The 17,537-nt window shown below is 41.4% G+C and overlaps 1 long non-coding RNA gene across 1 annotated transcript; it reads left to right on the plus strand.

Moving 5' to 3' along the window:
- Positions 1–1,449: 1,449 nt before the first annotated feature.
- Positions 1,450–11,146, plus strand: LOC120683420. The gene is made up of 2 exons (XR_005678792.1): positions 1,450–1,515; positions 10,434–11,146. It is a non-coding gene; the product is annotated as an uncharacterized LOC120683420 (long non-coding RNA).
- Positions 11,147–17,537: the final 6,391 nt, after the last annotated feature.

Genomic DNA, 17,537 nt, shown 5'->3' on the forward strand with positions numbered 1-17,537 from the left:
AAGAACCAATTCAATCGGAGATTCCTACAAGCGGGTATGGCCAAAACATTGAAGGTTGTGTACTCTGAAAATTTCTGGACAGCACGCAGCGCCAAAAGTGAAACGGGCATAACTCCCTCGTTTGGACTCCGTTTAAAGCGAATGACCACTCGTTGGAAAGGTAATTTCATAAAATTTTCAATAGAGCTATATTTTGGTATATGTTCTGTTGAGTATACAGGAGAGATTCCGCGATGAGAACAAGATAGAAAAGATGACGATGACAACAATGAAGAGGAGCTTGGGTGATGTTTTCATCAAGCGTACATGATAAAATTCAGAGGCTTGGAGCAGAGGAAGAACCCCAATGACATTGGCAAATGAAGGCACAAACGGTCGACCTTCGACAAACGTAGATGTTGGAAACAAACCACGACGGATTACAAGAGCGCAACACTCAACACATGGAGACGTGAGAAGCAAATCACGACGGACCACGAGGAGTGCATCAAGATGACATCTCGCACAAAGCACCGCGACTCCAATGAGTATGAAAAAGCTCCGAGGCTAAGGTATACAGTGAATTCTCAAGCTTCTATTGGTTTTGTTGATAATCGTTAAAAATATCATGCTCGAACCAATAGTCGGAATGAAAGTTTAAATTCTATGCCTTGTTCTTTTCATGATGATAGGCTAGAGTTTCTTGAGAAGGTTGATTTCATGCTTAAAGAACCTCTGCCTAATAATGAGCTCCGCGCTATGCAAGAAACACATGCTGCATTTAATTACACCATGCCTTGTTGATGAAATTTAATTGAGGATCTGAGTATGTTGCATATGTTTACAAATAATTGCAAATCTCGATCTTGCTTTGCGCTTGGTCAAGCTCATGACCCTAAAAGAGCACATGTCAGGAGAAGCCCCGAATTTCACTAACCATGCAGGACATGAAACTCAAATGATGAGGAGGGAAACTGTGCCCAAAATTTTGAACACCATCATCAACATCTTCAAGTTTCAAGAACGGACGTCGCTAAGCCTCATCAATTTTGTGCACAAGTCCAGAGATTTATAATGCAAGAAAGTTGAATATTCAGGATCTCCATCAAGTCCTCGGTTCAACGTATCCATGATCGATACAATTGAAGACCCACGGGAGGAGCTATGTCTCAAACATCGGAGATGCACGTGCTGAAATCAGCACGGGGCAGATTGCAGTGACGGGAAAAAGGGGCATAACTCCCTCAATTGGAATGCGTTTTGGGCAAATGAAGACTTGTTGGAAAGAAGATTTTGTGCACCTTGCATTGGATCAATTGTTTGGCGCAATTCCCAATCTGAACAGAGGAAAATCTGTGAAAAGAAAGGTAGCAACGAAGGACAACAAAAAAAGGAGGTGACCATGATGTGAGAGACGATTGGGCAAGTTTTCCATTAAGCGTGATTGATCATGTCCAACATGGGAAGTGGAATAAGAGCTGCATGGAACACCTTCACCTCTTGCATGAAGGACCATGGCTTCGCATCAATGAGAAGGTATGTAAGAAAGTAACATTGTACTATTGCTCTAATAAAAACCACAACTTCATGTTGTTCATTCTAAATGTTATTGAGGGGGCACTTTGTTATTTGATCTTGGGAAACTTGTAGACCTTTTTGTGTGCCTATTAGTGTCTTGAGTCTTTTTCTTTGTGTCCCTTTTAGAGAGATTTATGAAGCATTGCACCACCCTTTGATTCTAAACTTGTGGCTAGTTAACTTTGGCTAACTCTTTTTGTTTTAGGACCTCCATATTTTCATGTCACATCATTTTGTTTGACCATATTGTTCTCCCACCTCATGTGCATTTTATTCTCCACTTTGCACTGCATTTACATTTTGCATCCACCTCATTGTCCTCACTTTCATTTTGTTAGCTTGATCCTTCGGTAGAACTTTATTGATGAAAGCTTTCATATCCATGTTAATGCTTGACGTGAGCATTTTCCTTTTTGCAATTTTGTGTAAGCATGGTGTTTAGACATGATTGAAGACCATCATCATTCAGTTTTATAAACCAAGCTATGAGGTTGCATTTGGTTGGTTTATAAGCTTTGCAATGCGCTTTATTTTTTCTTGTGCTATGAAGGCCTATTGATCTTGGGATAGACATGGTGTTTTGACCTTGGTTAAATAAGTCTTTGTGGCTATGGAGAAGTTCGGCAACCTAGTTGTAAACATGGTGTTTAGAATTAGGTGTAAACATTGTCTTTGTTTATATATCTTCCTCTCATTTGCATTTACACTAGCACACACGTACACTCACTAGGTTTTTATTTTTATTTATTTTTATTTTTTTCGCTAAGCTAGCTATGCCACAATTTGAGATCTTAGGAATGGTAAGTTTGTTAGCAATTGTCTCTACTCCCGACTGTCACCTTGGGGGTAGATTGTGCACTTGAATTGTTTTGCAGACATGACAAAGCGTTCCCATGAATTCGTGATCAAAGAAGAAATCAAATTCGTCAACATCTCCAAAGTTCGAAAGCAAGCCCCGCTGTTTTCATCAAATTTTGCACATGGACAGAGATGTACAAGGAAGAAAAAGTTGATATTCAGAAGCTCCATGAAATTCCCGTTCCAATGCATCCAAGATCAATGAATTTGAAGACCCGTACAAGGAGATATGGCAAGAATATTGGACGTTGCACGTTCTGAAATTCGTCGAGACAGATTGCAGCGCTGGGATGAAATGGACACAACTCTCTTGTTCGGAATCAATTTTGGGCGAATAAGGACTCGTTGGAAAGGAAAATTCATGCACTTCGCAATGGAGCAATGTTTCAGTACAGGTTCTGTTCTGGAAATTGAAAGAAAAATTCGTGAAGATGAGGCAGCATTGGGATAACGAGGAATTGAAGGAGGCAACAACGATGAGAAGTTTCAGGGTACTTTCGTCCAAAGGGGGGTGTCGTGACAGGGCGCTTCCACTGAGTAGGTGGGGGTATCGAAGGATCGGATTGGAGATTTTGATTTAAAGATGCTTTTGATTGAGATGTATGATTTATTTGCTCATTAGCTTGAACTACAACTAGATGACGATAGGCCTAGTCATGTCTTTGGTTTTGCTATGATTAAGCCTATGTTCATGGATGAGATCAACCTTTACACATCACTCATATCTGTCAAGGGTTTACTCTTTATATGCAATCAATGCTTCATCATAGGATAGATCCGTTAGATTAGATGGAAAACCTTAGGTAGTTCTTTGTCGATCCACGGATTGATAAACCTTGGGGGAATACTCTAAGGGAAAAGCTACACGAACCGTGCGCTTGCGGTATACAAATCGGTGCGCTAAGGAGCGTCAACAAAAGGCTAATGTGGTTGCGGATGCACTCAGCCATAAGTCACAATGCCATTGTCTATTTGCAGAGACATTCAACGAAACTCTATGCCAGGAAATGATGAAACTAAACTTAGAAATGGTACCTAAGCTATTGAGCCTACACTTCATGATAGCATCATCATCGCACAATTACATGATGAAGGTATCAAAATCATCAAGAAAAAATTATCCCAAGGAGAAGCAAAATACAAGTGTTTTCGTGTGGATCATAGAGGAGTTCTATGGTTTGAATCTCGACTTGTTGTACCCAAGAGTCATCAGCTTAGAAAACAAATCCTTGATGAAGCACATCTATCAAAGTTTTCTATTCATCCAGGTAGTACCAAGATGTACCAAGATCTTAAACAAAATTTCTGGTGGACTCGAATGAAAAGAGAGATCGCCAGATATGTTTCTGAGTGTGATGTCTGTCAAAGAGTTAAAGCTAGTCACTTGAAAGTAGCTGGTACTCTCCAACCTTTACCCATTCCATCCAGGAAATGGGAGGACATCAGTATGGATTTTATTGTCAGTTTACCCAACACTTCGCAGAAGCACGATTCTATTTGGGTAATCATTGATAGACTCACCAAGACCGCTCATTTTATTCCTGTGAATACAACTTATCATGCCAAGAGGTATGCAGAGATTTATCTCGACCAGATTGTCCGTTTGCATGGAGTTCCAAAGACGATCATTTCTGATCGTGGGGCTCAGTTTGTTGCACGTTTCTGGGAGCAATTGCAAGAATCCCATGGAACCAAATTGATTCGTAGTTCAGCTTATCATCCACAAACAGATGGGCAAACAGAACGAATCAATCAAATTCTTGAAGACATGTTGAGGGCATGTGCTATTCAATATGGCAAGAACTGGGATAAGTGCCTAGCACTGGCAGAGTTTTCATATAATAACAGTTATCAATCCAGCTTGCAAATGGCACCATTTGAAGCATTATACGGTCGAAGGTGTCGAACTCCTTTGAGTTGGTCACAAGCTGGAGAAAGCAAAGTATTTGGGCCAGATCTAGTTACTGAGGTAGAAGAAAAAGTCAAAATTATCCAGGCTAATCTTAAAGTAGCCCAATCAAGACAGAAAAGTTATTCAGACAAAAGAAGAGATCCTTTACAGTTCAAGGTAGGGGATTTCGTATATTTGCGAGTATCTCCTACTAGAGGTGTTCAACGCTTCGGTATCAAAGGGAAATTAGCACCCCGATACATCGGACCATTTGAAATTATTGAAATTTGTGGACCCATTGCTTACCGGATTTGTCTTCCTTCTCAGTTGGCCGTCATTCATGATGTCTTCCATGTATCACAACTCCGGAAGTGCATCAAGGTACCCACTGAGATTCTTGAACCACAAGATATCGAGGTTGAATCCGATCTATCTTATGCGGAGTATCCAATCAAAGTTCTTGACACCAAGGAAAGAAGTACTAGAAGGGGAAAAGTTAAAATGTACAAAATCCAATGGAATCATCATACTGAGGAAGAAGCCACTTGGGAGACTAAAAATTTTCTCCAAAGAAATTTCCCCGACTTTCTTAGAAGAAATTCAGGTACCAAACCTTTCCATCCTTAGTCTTCCTGTAATCTCGAGGCGAGATTCCTTTTAGGGGGGAAGGTTGTGACACCCTAGGTGTCTGCACAAGAAAACTACATTTATTTCATATGCTTCATGTGTGAAATTGTTTGAGCAAGGGCTTATTTTAAAACTTTAAGGACCTTTTGTGTAATTATGAATTGTTCTAAGGTCAATTTTATAGTTTTATTTGAATAGGTGTGTGATTATAGCTTTTGTGGAGGGTTTATTCGCAAAATGTAGTGTAATTATTGCTTGGCAGGAAATCTTTCAATTCAGCTTAGATTTAAAGTGAATTTGCTTTGAAAAAGACAAAAGTCCTTTGAATTCAAATTCTCCTTATGTTTTCAAAAATAAATCTTTAACCTTTGATCAAATAAATTTTTGCACAACATCAAAGTTGTAGATTTTGAAAAGTTGAATAACTTTCATGTTGGGCACTTTTTCATTTGAGCCATAGATTAAAAGTTATTGCTGGTTTATAGTAAGGTCCTTGATATTTTGGAAATTATAAACTGGTCCCTTTTCCCCTTCCTCCAGCCTGCTTGCCTGCTCTGCTCGACGCCGCCGCTATTCAGCGACGCCGCCGCCGTGGTGGGCTAGCCCGGCCACCTCCTGCTCGCGCTGGCGGCCCACGCGTCGCACCTGACCTCCTCCACCACTTTTTGCCTTCGCGTTGTGCCTCCCCTGCCTTGCCACGCAGCATCGAGCGCCCGCTGGCCGCCACCTCGCCGTCGCCGTGGCCCGGCCAAGATAGAGCCCGCCGCTCTCTCCTCTCGCGCGCAGCAGCACTACAAATACCCCAGCAATCCTTTCCCCTCGTCCTTTCGCCAATTCCACGACCCCAGACCCCAGAACGCCGCCGTCGCTCGGCTCGAACGCCGGCGAGCTTGACGCCGCCATCGACCCGCCTCTCCGCAGCCTCTCCGCCCACGCTGACCCGTCCATCAGTTGCGCCTCGACCTCGCGCAGCTCACCCACCCCTCCTCCTCGCCCAATCCCCACTGGAACACCCCCGCCGACGAGCGCCTCCGCCGCCACCTCACTGTCCACCGCCGACCGCCCTCCTCCGACCCTCTCCCGACGCGCCACGGGCACCAAAGGGTGCGGCTCGGTCTCCTCTTTGAGTTCCCCAACATCTCCCTCGCCGCCGGTGACCGGAGTCGCCGGGATCCGCCGCCTCCATCGTTTCCCTGTTTTTCCCCACCGGCCGAGGACCCCCCTGTTAGAATTCAAGAAACCCCAGGGGGCTGTCTGCGAAGCCCATGACTCATTTGAATAGTGTCAGCAGGGACTTCTTTGTTATCTTTGTTGCAAACTTTGAAATTCCATAGAAATTCGTAGAAAAATCAGAAAAAGACAAATCTTGATGTTTTACAATCCTCTTGAAGAGATATTTGCAGTAGAATCATAATATGTTGGGTGTTAGTTGAGAGTTTTTGCTGTAAAAATAGATTTGTGTTACTAGTGTTTAAATGCTAGTTGTTTTTATCTTTTTCTTAACTAATGATTGAAACCATGTTTGGCTATGAAATTTTTATGGTAGAGTAATCATGTGATTCCAGAGTTGCTATAAAAATTGCGTGGTCAGTTATCATGTTTAGCTATTTATTTGATTTAATAATTGTTAAGTGAGTTTTAATCATGTTAAATAGTTTCCTTGCTTATAAAATCATGATAATTTTTTTAGAGTGTTGTTTTAGTCATATGTTTCTGTATGTAAAATTTGAGCCCTAGTTAATGGATAGAACAGAAGCTAAAAATGAATCTTGTTAACTTTCTGTAAGTTTTGTTTATTTTATCAGAATTAATTATGTGTAGATTAAATCTTGAAAATTTTACGGTAGCTAAGTTAGCTCTGTGTTGACCTCCTGTTAATTTTGTAGATTCTATTTTGGTCTGTTCTAACCTGTATAATTCAATCTTGTTCTAGGAGTTGTCTTAATAAATGATTTTTCCTGAATAAATGGATACAAATTTTGGGATGAAATTTTCAGGTTAGATCGTTCTGTTTACCTTATGTTTGATGTAATTTTTTCTAAATTTAATACTCTATGTGTGCTGAGTTGTTTATTTATTAGCAAACCATGATTTACTTGCTATAGAAAACAACTACCACTTGTTTATGAAGTTAGTAAGCTTCTTTTGTGCCGTTGATCATGATGCCTTGTGTAGTTAGATATGTTAGTTATCTACTCCATAAACGTTTGCCCATATAATATGATTATTTGCTATTTGTTAGACTACAACTTTATCGTGATATGAGTGTGTTTATAATACTGTTCTTGCATCACATATAGATACTTCGGTGTTAACTGACGGGACGTACGAGCTGATCCCGGATTCCGAAGGAGATGATCTCGAAGCTCAAGTGAACACTACTGTACTAACTGAAGCCCCGGACCAAAGTTCGGAAGAGCCCAGAGCTGAAATAGTTAGTGACTACGGAGAAAGCAAGCCCCGGACATAACCTATATTTCAAATTATTACCATTTATCGTTCTTACTTACTTGTGCATTTACAGTTCTTAGGATTTGAATTGAAACCCTAGATGCATGATCCTAGGAACCTATGTACTGAACACTAGACCTGAGTTCGATTACTTGCTATGCTTATAGGACCGGTAAAAGTCGGGTGATTGCCTGTCACTCGCGAGCTTTATAGGAGTTACTTGTTTTACTTACTGCTATCATTATAAAGATCACAGACGGATTTGTTGAAGTTCGCCTGTGTTGATGAATTTGATAAGGTCGCGGTGTGTGGTAGTGGTGGTTATGTTTTTGAACGTACTAGCCACATGCCGTAAATATGGTACGCGGTAAGCCTAGTAGCTGATCGGACCGGGGAGTGGATATTACCTCTCACTCTCTTAGAAATAGGTTTTTAATTATGTTTATGTTGATCAACACCACGAGTACAGGGAGGAAGATGGTGCCCTGTAGTCGGGGAGAGTGACTCTATCCACAAGCCGAAAAGAAAAGCAAACGGTTGTTTGGGAACGACCCGATGTTGTTCCAGACGTGTGTGTTAGGTTTACCTTGCAAGGTTGAAATTTGATTCGAATCGTCTGCTTCACACAATTTGGGACTGCTTGATCCTTTTGCCACACAGAGTAATAAGAGCAACATTATTATGATCAATCTTGATGTTTGCTTAAAGATCTACCATGGTTGAATAGTAGTTGCTTACATAGAATGGTTAATCAACTAGAATCCTGGAAGCTAAAATTTGAAAGTAAGGACCTACTCTTTATTGCTTTTCAGCAAAAGAAAAACCAGAGCCTCATAGAACCCTGCATAGTCTAGTTAGGTGGGCTATGTATACCCGTTGACGGTTAAGTCTTGCTGAGTATTAGAATACTCAGCCTTGCTGTTGAAACCCTTTTTCAGGTATGAGTTTTGAGGACCAGGTCGCTAGTTTGTCTTGGCCCTGCTCTTTGCCTCCTGGCTGGTCCGTAGAGTGGGATCCGTCTTCGGCCGACATTGACCCTGACGAGTGATACCTTGCTTGGGCTAGCTTGGTATACCTTTGCGACGTGTTGTAGCCGTCGTTGTCTCTTTCCGCTGCTTTTCAAACTCTGAACTTACAGTTATGGTTTGTATAACTGTTTTACTAAGTTTGGTTTTGTAATAATGTCTTGAACTGATTGTAACCACTACTGAGCTTGTGTTGTAAAACATGTGGTTGTAATATCTCTGGACTCGTCTTCGTGCGGGGTATGCTTGTTCGATCCAAGAACCGGTGGTTGTATCGGGACATTACCCGACAGACCAAGAATTGTTCCGTTTGAAGTGCGTTTGAGCCGGTGTTGCCTTTATGGTGATGGCCTGCGCACTTGAGTCGGGATAATTCAGGTGGTTCTGCCACAGTGAAGCACCAAGAACCAGATTGTATGTGGAGTCCATACACCTCCGGACGTTTTATAAATTCTTGTTATGATAAGGCCAGTTTAACAATCAAACCCTATGACCGCAGGATGTACGTTTGAAACTCTATAGAACTGGTCTGCATTAAGGTTGGTGCTTATTGTGTAATAAATCTCATCTTATTTTCCTGATCTACATTCGACGTCTGTGTGTAATATCTAATGCTCCCATGCAAACGATCATGTACGCATATCTGAGAAATGGTTGTTGGTGGTTGAATCGGGTGAAACCCGACGGACTACCGGATTTGTTCCGTCTTAAGAGTGTTGGCTGGATTATCCTTGTAAAAGGGTGATCTGGCGCTCTTAAGCCGAAATAAATTGGGTGGCTCCGCCGCATCCAACTAGGCGGATAAAAAAAAACAGAAGGAGAGACCTTTTTGCAAAAACAGAGCACCCGTCGTGACAGCCAAGGGCTCTTTTTGAAACGAGAGACAGCCAAGTCAAGGGGCTCTGACGCAGCAGGTCAGAACACTAGCGGCTGATGTCACGGTCGGTCGCGTCGCGCCACAGGACAGTTCCGTGTAGAATTCGTGTAGTAAGTAAATAAAGGCTAGACAAATATATGCACCCCCTGTTCTAATCTTTCAAGAGGCATCGGCACGAAGACGTTGTTTGTCAATGTCCCTCCTACAATTGCTTTGATTGTGCCCCACGCCTCCAAAAAGGTTACAGATCTATATATTCGTCAAAAACAAATTAGGCACTAAGTGGATGGAGTTCTCTTACAGGTGCGTACAATCAATTGGGCGCACACGCTCTCTCTCTGTGTGTTTTTTTTGCAAAAGCCTCTGATTTTAACATATCTTGATGCATAATTTTTTTGCTATGCATCTCAATATACATTACTATATTTTAAATATATGATAAAAATTATGCGTCTAAAAATATCAAAATGAAGAACATTTAATTTTCAACTTGATATCCATGTCTATACCAACATGTAGTATTTATAAGAAGGAAATGTAGCTGGTGCAAACCACAACCTTCGTGAAAACTCGTGCAAATCACAGTAAAAAAGTCATCTAAATTCATCAAAAAATCACACATGTAGATGATATAATGATACACAATCTTGTAAAATATCTTGTCCAAACTTGACTTCGTTTGTGAGATATAAAAATAACAAATTTCTAGCCAGAAAGTTGTCCAAATGATTTGGTTGAAATTTGTTATTTTTATATCTCACAGACGAAGTCGAGTTTGGACAAGATATTTTACAGAATTGTGTATCATCATATCATATATATGTGTGATTTTTTGATAAATTTAGACGACTTTTTTTACCATTGTTTGCATGGGTTTTCACGAAAATTGTGGTTTGCACCAGATGCGTTCCCTTATAAGAAACGCCATCTATCAAAGCCATCTAGACTAAATTAGAATTGTGATCGCGCAGCATAATATATAATTGGTTGTTTGGAAGGTTACGTTGTTCGTATGGAAACTAGCAGCGAACCTTCGCGTTTTGGTGATTTCCTTTGTTCCTCTTAATTCTATAGGATTAGTATATCTCGAGCATATTCATTCTTCATTTTATATAATATCAATCAGTCAATTCTCCAATGCATGCAGGAAAACGCAAAAGTTAGGAAGACTCCAGTTCATTGTTACACCCCAAAGGTTTACACTCTGCCGACGTGATGAGCATGGCATTACAAACTTGAAGAAGAGAGTCGTGGTCAAAAGCTCATACTTACACCGTGAATGTAAGTTGCGCCTGAAAGCACGAAAAATCACACAAGAATATATTTTGTTGAAGCAACAGGACCTTCACAGTTGGGCAGCCTACAAAGAGCATGGAGAAAGTATCCAAAATTTGTTTGCTGTTCTTCGCCGTGCTCTTGGAAGATACAAAGCTCGTCGCATAGAAGCTGGTTTCTTCTACATGTATGCCCATCCACGTCAACACTCCCTTTATGTAATGAGTCCCCTTTACACTCTGCCTCGCAAAGAAGCTTTGAAGAAAATAAAACGTCTTCGGAGGAGGAGAGAACATTATGTCCGCGCAAGCAGTATCACTTCTCTTACTATACAGCGATCAAATCTCGCACTTGGGAAGAATATAGGAGAGTGTAGTAGGTTGATACAAATATTCTTGCTGTACTTGTTTGTCATAATTTTAGCTTGGATGATAGTTTATTTATAATTTGGAGAAAAGGTACTTACTGTATAGAGTTGAGTGCAGGTTGGAATATGTATGATGCTGGTTCACTTTCCCTATATTTAGTGTCTAATAGTTATCTTACTATTATTAATTGGAGGCTCCTTTTGAAGCCTCATGTGAAGCCACCTAGCATCTTAGGTGGACACTCTAAAAAAATAGAGAAATCCTAAAAAATTTCACAAAAATCAGAAGCATCTGATCGTCAATTCTACAACTCTAATGATAATAGTCATTGGATATATTATCTTTTCTAATAAATTACCCACATATGACATTATGAAAATAGACTAAATAACCCTCTAAATATATATCTAAATTACCCACCTCCGTCATTATAAAACAAAATCTAAAGTAACCCCCTAATCTTTATGTAAATTTCCCACCTATACCATATAAAAATAATGTAGATAACCCCCTAAATTTATATATATAAATTATTCAACTATATTATTATTAAAGTTAAAGTAAACCCTAAATTCGAATCAAAGTTATATTAAGAAAATATTAAAGTGTGCGAATAGAAAATTATAAATTACAATTCTATCATTATTAATATATTAATTATGTTATTGCTTATATAAAAATACTGCTCACGATATGTGTCATCTTGCAGTCATGTATGATGGAAGAGATAAGAATAACAATTTACAAATAAATAGTAAATTAAATGTACACTAAACACACATTGATGTGCGATGCAAAATAAAATTTATTGCAACTAGATAATGATAAATATATTTTTAAGTATGTGTTAGAATATTTAACAGATGAAAAGATGTGAGATATTTAATTATAATTATTAGTTATAAATTTTGCTTTTATATTATTTTTAATTAGCCCGTGCGGGAGCACGGGTTGATAGGCTAGTGTTTGCTAATTTGGTTGGAAGAACTTTATCCTCAATATCTTTTTTTCTACATATAAACAGACTTTGTTCAACATGCATGGATGGGTTCTTGGATCCGAGCCAAACATAAAACGGAAGTATTCGGTTCATACCTGGTTGACCATGAACCAATGCAAGGACTCGACACGTTTGATGTTTAACCCCTAAATCGATGAGTTGTAACAACTGCTCTTCTAATACGTGAACCAGGGCCACAATGGCCCCTTGTATGTTTCAACAAAACCGGACAACGTATATATATGTATACCCAACTAATAGGTCTACACTCCGATCATGGTGTCCAGAGCCCACACGCCGGCGGCCACAACGAATACTGCACTTGATCGAAAAGCTCACATTTGGCTTATTTTGTTTGCACATTTGGAAAGGAAAGGTAAAACATGTCTCTTTTAGTCTTTTTTCAAAGGTAATTTTGGACAAAAGGGCACATGAATGAGGATTTGGCATTTTAGAATTTAGATGGCGGCGGGTTAAAATGGGAGTGGGCTAGGTCGACCCATTGGGTAGTTGACATGATCCATAAGAGCAATGTCGATGGGCCACTTGAGCCGGCCTCAAATCAAAGAAGGGGTTTACTAAGGGACCGAAGCCGGCGACCAGAGGGGGGTGAATGGGAGCCGATCAAAATTTCTTTCGAAATCGATCCGTCGGCCTATATCCCAGAAATCACCTCAAGCCCTCACACCTAGAAATGAGAGAATAGCTATGGACTAGCTATCTCTGAGCAACAACGCCCTAGGAACTACGCGGAAGCAAAACGAGTCGAAACGCAGAACTGTCTGCCTGGACCGGTCTGACCGGTGCAACGGACCGGTCTGACAGGTGCAACGGACCGGTCTGACCGGTCGTGGCCTGAACAGGTCTTGACCGGTCTGACCGGTCTTGCTGTCCGGTCTGACCGGTGCCACCCAGAAAAACCCGTGAACAAGACTTCAAAAGAAGAATCTCGAGCAAACGAAGTCCAAATCCAGCGAAACTTGGAGGACACCTCCGCAACTAACCTGCGAACATATCCCCAAGAGATCTTTCCCAAAAGATCAATGAAACTTGAGAATTTGAGGGAAGATCAAGAAGGATTGGGGTTTTCTCAAGAACTCAACAACTTCAATTCGTAGGAACTCGTGATTCCAGAGGGTTTGGCATGAGGCTAGGGGCACGGGAATCACTATAAAGAGCTCTACGAACCGTCGCGATCATGTGCATCAAAAACGAAACGAAAATCCATCACAAAAGAGCACAAGAGGGACGGGATTGGATTGATTCAAAAGCCCAGAGGGCACAAGGAGGATGGGGCCTCCTTTCCCAATCAAATCCAATACAAAGTCTCACAAATCCATAATTAAATCCTACTCTAAATAGAAGAACGGGGAGAGAGACACAGTGGCGGCGGCCTGGGAGGAGCAGAACAATCCACGGACGTATAGCACACATGACTGGTGTACTACTGATCTGTAAATTATAAATTGGTGGGGTGAGGTGGGTTAGGGCTTCATATACATAAACCTTATCATTCCAGGGCAATATGCAATGTCATGGCTGTAACTATGAAAAGAAGCTAATGTTGTCATATTTTCTAATTTTACCCCTACATGTTGTGATTCGCATGGGAAGGGGAGAGTTACTGGAGAAACATGCGGATGCAATTATTGACAATTTTTTATTTGACCTTTTGCGAATATTTAGCTAATAGAATTCAAGGGCCCAGGTTTGGAGTTCCATGACAGCTTTAAATACTGGTCTTTACCTTTATTCCAGTTGCCACTCCTGTGAAAACTTAAACTGTTTGCTCTTGGCTTTCATAAGCTTGTCCCGAGACAACCCAAACAGGATCGAAGTGTTTACCTCTTTATTTTTGCCACGCAGACTTGATTGTTGTTGCCGCTGTTGCTTTCTTTTATGCGTTTCTGACTTTTGCCAGGCCCTTTTATGTACAATTCATCTCAATTTTGTTTCTTGAATACACAGGGGAGTTGTACAGCCTATTATAGAGTTCATCCTATATTTTAACTGCTATTAGTTCTAATCGTGCTGCTTTGAATTTATTTTCTATAACTAAGTTATGCTTTTTTTAGAGGTTTATGCAGATATCACTGGACGTATAGCAAGGATCACTGGACCTAAAGCTATCTCATATTGTCAGGATCTGAACACCTGCAGTGCCATTCAGTTACATTCAGTCTGAAGCTGCGACGGGAAGTCGACAACAATGGCAATGCTTGGTCGACTTTAGTCTGCATCGTCCATCCAGCGATCGACGGCTGCCTGCGATAAGAGTGTTGTTTAGCGCCCTTAAACAGTATTAGTTTTAATGCTCTTGTAATGACCTTAAGGTCGCGTGGTACTTAAGCACCGGTTCGTGTGCTCGTGGACATGGTTGTTGAACTGAGTAAACTCTAGAGTAGTTTATCGTAGCTGTAGTTCCATCTTCCTGGTGGCTTGTACTGGGATTTCCCTTTACCATTACCAAGTCAGCTACTACTACTACTATTATGAATTTGCGTCTTTGTGCATCGATTTGTTTCTTCTTCCCTCTAAAAATTCTCTCGATCCTGACACAGACACAGGTCCATGCATTAGCTGTAGAGGGGATAAAAGGGTCAGTTGTCATGTGCAGGAGAAGATATGCTACTGATCAGTTGTCTAAATCATGATTTTATAGACTATTGATCTTATTTTAAAGATGCTTGGTGGTATGTGAGATAAGGCTGATGTGCCTTTACTGAGCTAGCACATGTTTAACTGTATGAACCCATGTTCCACTAAAAATCCCGTAAGAACATATTACAATACCTTCCTAATATATTTACACACCTGCAATGTGCATCTGTGTGGCCACCTAGTGGTGAAGGATGTTGGAAAAAAAAATGAAATATGGATTTATTGTCATATACATCCAGGAATTCATTTGAGGGCACATCCAGGAATTCATTATCAGAGTAATTCATTATAAGACACATCCAGGAATTCATTTCACAGTTGCTTCAACATTCTCTGATCCATACCATTTACTAATGATAGCCGGTAACTAGTTCCATAACATTTCATGACGATAACTGGCTGATGAGTTGGAGACTCGGAGTTGGCTAGTCAGTTGGTTACAAATGTGGGGCCAAGGTCTCGGTTCCCGATGACAAGAGCACTGGCAAATGCATAACTGCGTGGGTGGAAGGGTGGGATAATGCTGCGGTAATTGCGTGGAGCTTAAGGCATCCTTGCCACGTAGGAGTATACTTACGTCCCAAATTGTCGGGTAGGCTCCACGACACGAAGCGAAGAAGATGGGTTGTCACAGCGATCAGGGGTAGCCGCGAATCCTAGGAGAAAGAGGAGGTGGTGGTAGCCCAAGAGAGCACTGATACGCCGTTGATTTGGCAGTCTGAACCCTTTTCTTTGTATCTTAATGCCAAAAATTATGCTGCTTAATGGACATCTTGGGATGAGAACTGCAGCATTGTTATAAACTACCTCAGTTGCTAAACCCCTTTTGTTGAATAAACTAGAAACTGCAATCTGAGCACAGGCTGAAGAACACAATGACAGAACGAGCTACTCTCAACACTGAAATACTGAAGAAAGAAACGATGAGGAGAAATGGTAGTACTGTAGAGCAGCACAAGTCACCCAACGGAGGCAACATGCATGACACGCACATTAGCATAGCATCAGAATCAGTGACGGACTGCAGTATCAAGAACATGCAGACCCTACGGACTCTGAATCTTCTGTGCTGTGATGCCTGCTGAAACCCACGGTTTCAGAAGAGATGAGAAGGGTTCCATGATCAGAGCTGCTGATACTCGCACAGAACCGCAGGAAAACAAGGGCGGCAAAATCAAACTGACAACGAAACCAACCAATTCAACGTTCTTGGGGGTTGCTCCAAGACCGATGCATATGAGTGCATCTGAGGCAATGGCAAGGTGTACTTCTATGTCCACATGCCTCTGGCAGAAAGGAGCATTTCAGTGCCAACTAGTTTCCAAATTACAGAACCACAAAATATCATACACCATCTTTAGTTCAGAGACGAACCAGACTAGCTCCTGACTGAATTTTGACCTGTGTGATCCGTCGAGACCATGAGTACACTACGGATGGGTGAGGCCATTTTTTTTCTTTTTGAAAATACGGGTGAGGCCAAATACCATTGCCCAATTTAGTCAGAGCGTACAGTAAAAGTACTAACAAGTTATCAAATGAACATCGCGAAGACACAAGCTCCTGCTAGCTGTTTGTACACGTGCATTCTTCAGTTATCATAACAGTAGGAAACAAGAACATCACATAAATAATTACAGTATATATACTAATCTTCAGCTATTATAACACGGTAGCAAATTCTTTTGTTTCTACAAAAGAAAGTGTAAAAAAATCTTTCATTGGCTTTTTATATTTCTTATTGGAAAATATAGAACAATTACAGCAGCTGGGGATTGCACATAACATTCAAGGATAGACATGGTGAATTCAGATTTTTCATAAAGACTAACCCAACAAGAAAATAAGGAAGCAACTGAAAATACAATACAAGGAAAATATAGCAGCTCCAGTAGTAGGTAGTAGCTGCTCTGTTTTCACATGAATAATTAAATCTTCTTGTTGTTTCATCGCATGAATTCGTAGATCAATCACCTCCTATACCATGGATTCGTTTACAGCAGCATCGGATCAGATCACAGCGGATTAGAGAACTCATGCAACAAATCGGCAGAGCGTGATGGCAATGACGATTTGGAGGCCATCTACAGGGTGGCGCTGGCAGATGATGACCTCCCACTAGGGCGCAGCCCCAGGAGAAGGTTGTCTTCAACGCTGATCGTCGGAGCTCCAAGTTTTGCTCGGCGACGCGGCAGATCTGCACAGCCACCAACACGTTGTGCTTGTGCACGCCTTCCATATGGCGAGCGTGGCTAGCGCCAAGGCAGCGTGCACGAGGATCGGAAGAGGTGTGCGCGATTTCTTGCCCAAAAATTTTTGGTGCAAACATTACTTTTTCAAAAACGGGTAAAGAGTAAAAATTTTAGACCTAACAAAATTTTATTTATACCTAAAATACCGTCACATCTTCACTCCTCTCTGCTGCCGATGCCTTCCACTTGAAGCAGCACGGCAGCAAGTTTTGCTCCTCCTTCTTTTCCGCTCCACCGAAGAGCACTGTTACTGCCACATTTCCAAACCACAACAGCACCTAGTTACATCCCTCAAACTTGCTGCTCCGAGCTGTTGGTCCCTCTCGGCTCTCGCCTTCCAATCTCCCTTCTTCCTTGCAACAAACAACTCACACAAATTGGCAAGCAGACCATAGCGCACATCCATTTGCTTCTCAGACTACCCCTTCTGCCATATCCTTCCCAATCTGAGCTTGGTCCGTGTGAATCGGGAATCTCTGAAGAAGCGGCCGCTGCCATCGCGGGGCTCGTGCAGCTAGGTTTGGCACTCTGGCCCCGTCGTGGAACAGCATTCCTCGCTTTGACTTTGAGATGGCTTGGGATCGGATTTGATGTCAGACGGCATGCAACACGGGTGTGAGGAGCCGGAGAGATAAGCAAAATGGAAGCACAACAATCCACTATTTACAAGTACGCATGTCCGATTTAGGTGCGGC

Source organism: Panicum virgatum, chromosome 7N (assembly GCF_016808335.1).
Source record: "Panicum virgatum strain AP13 chromosome 7N, P.virgatum_v5, whole genome shotgun sequence".
NCBI classification, from domain to species: Eukaryota; Viridiplantae; Streptophyta; class Magnoliopsida; order Poales; family Poaceae; genus Panicum; species Panicum virgatum.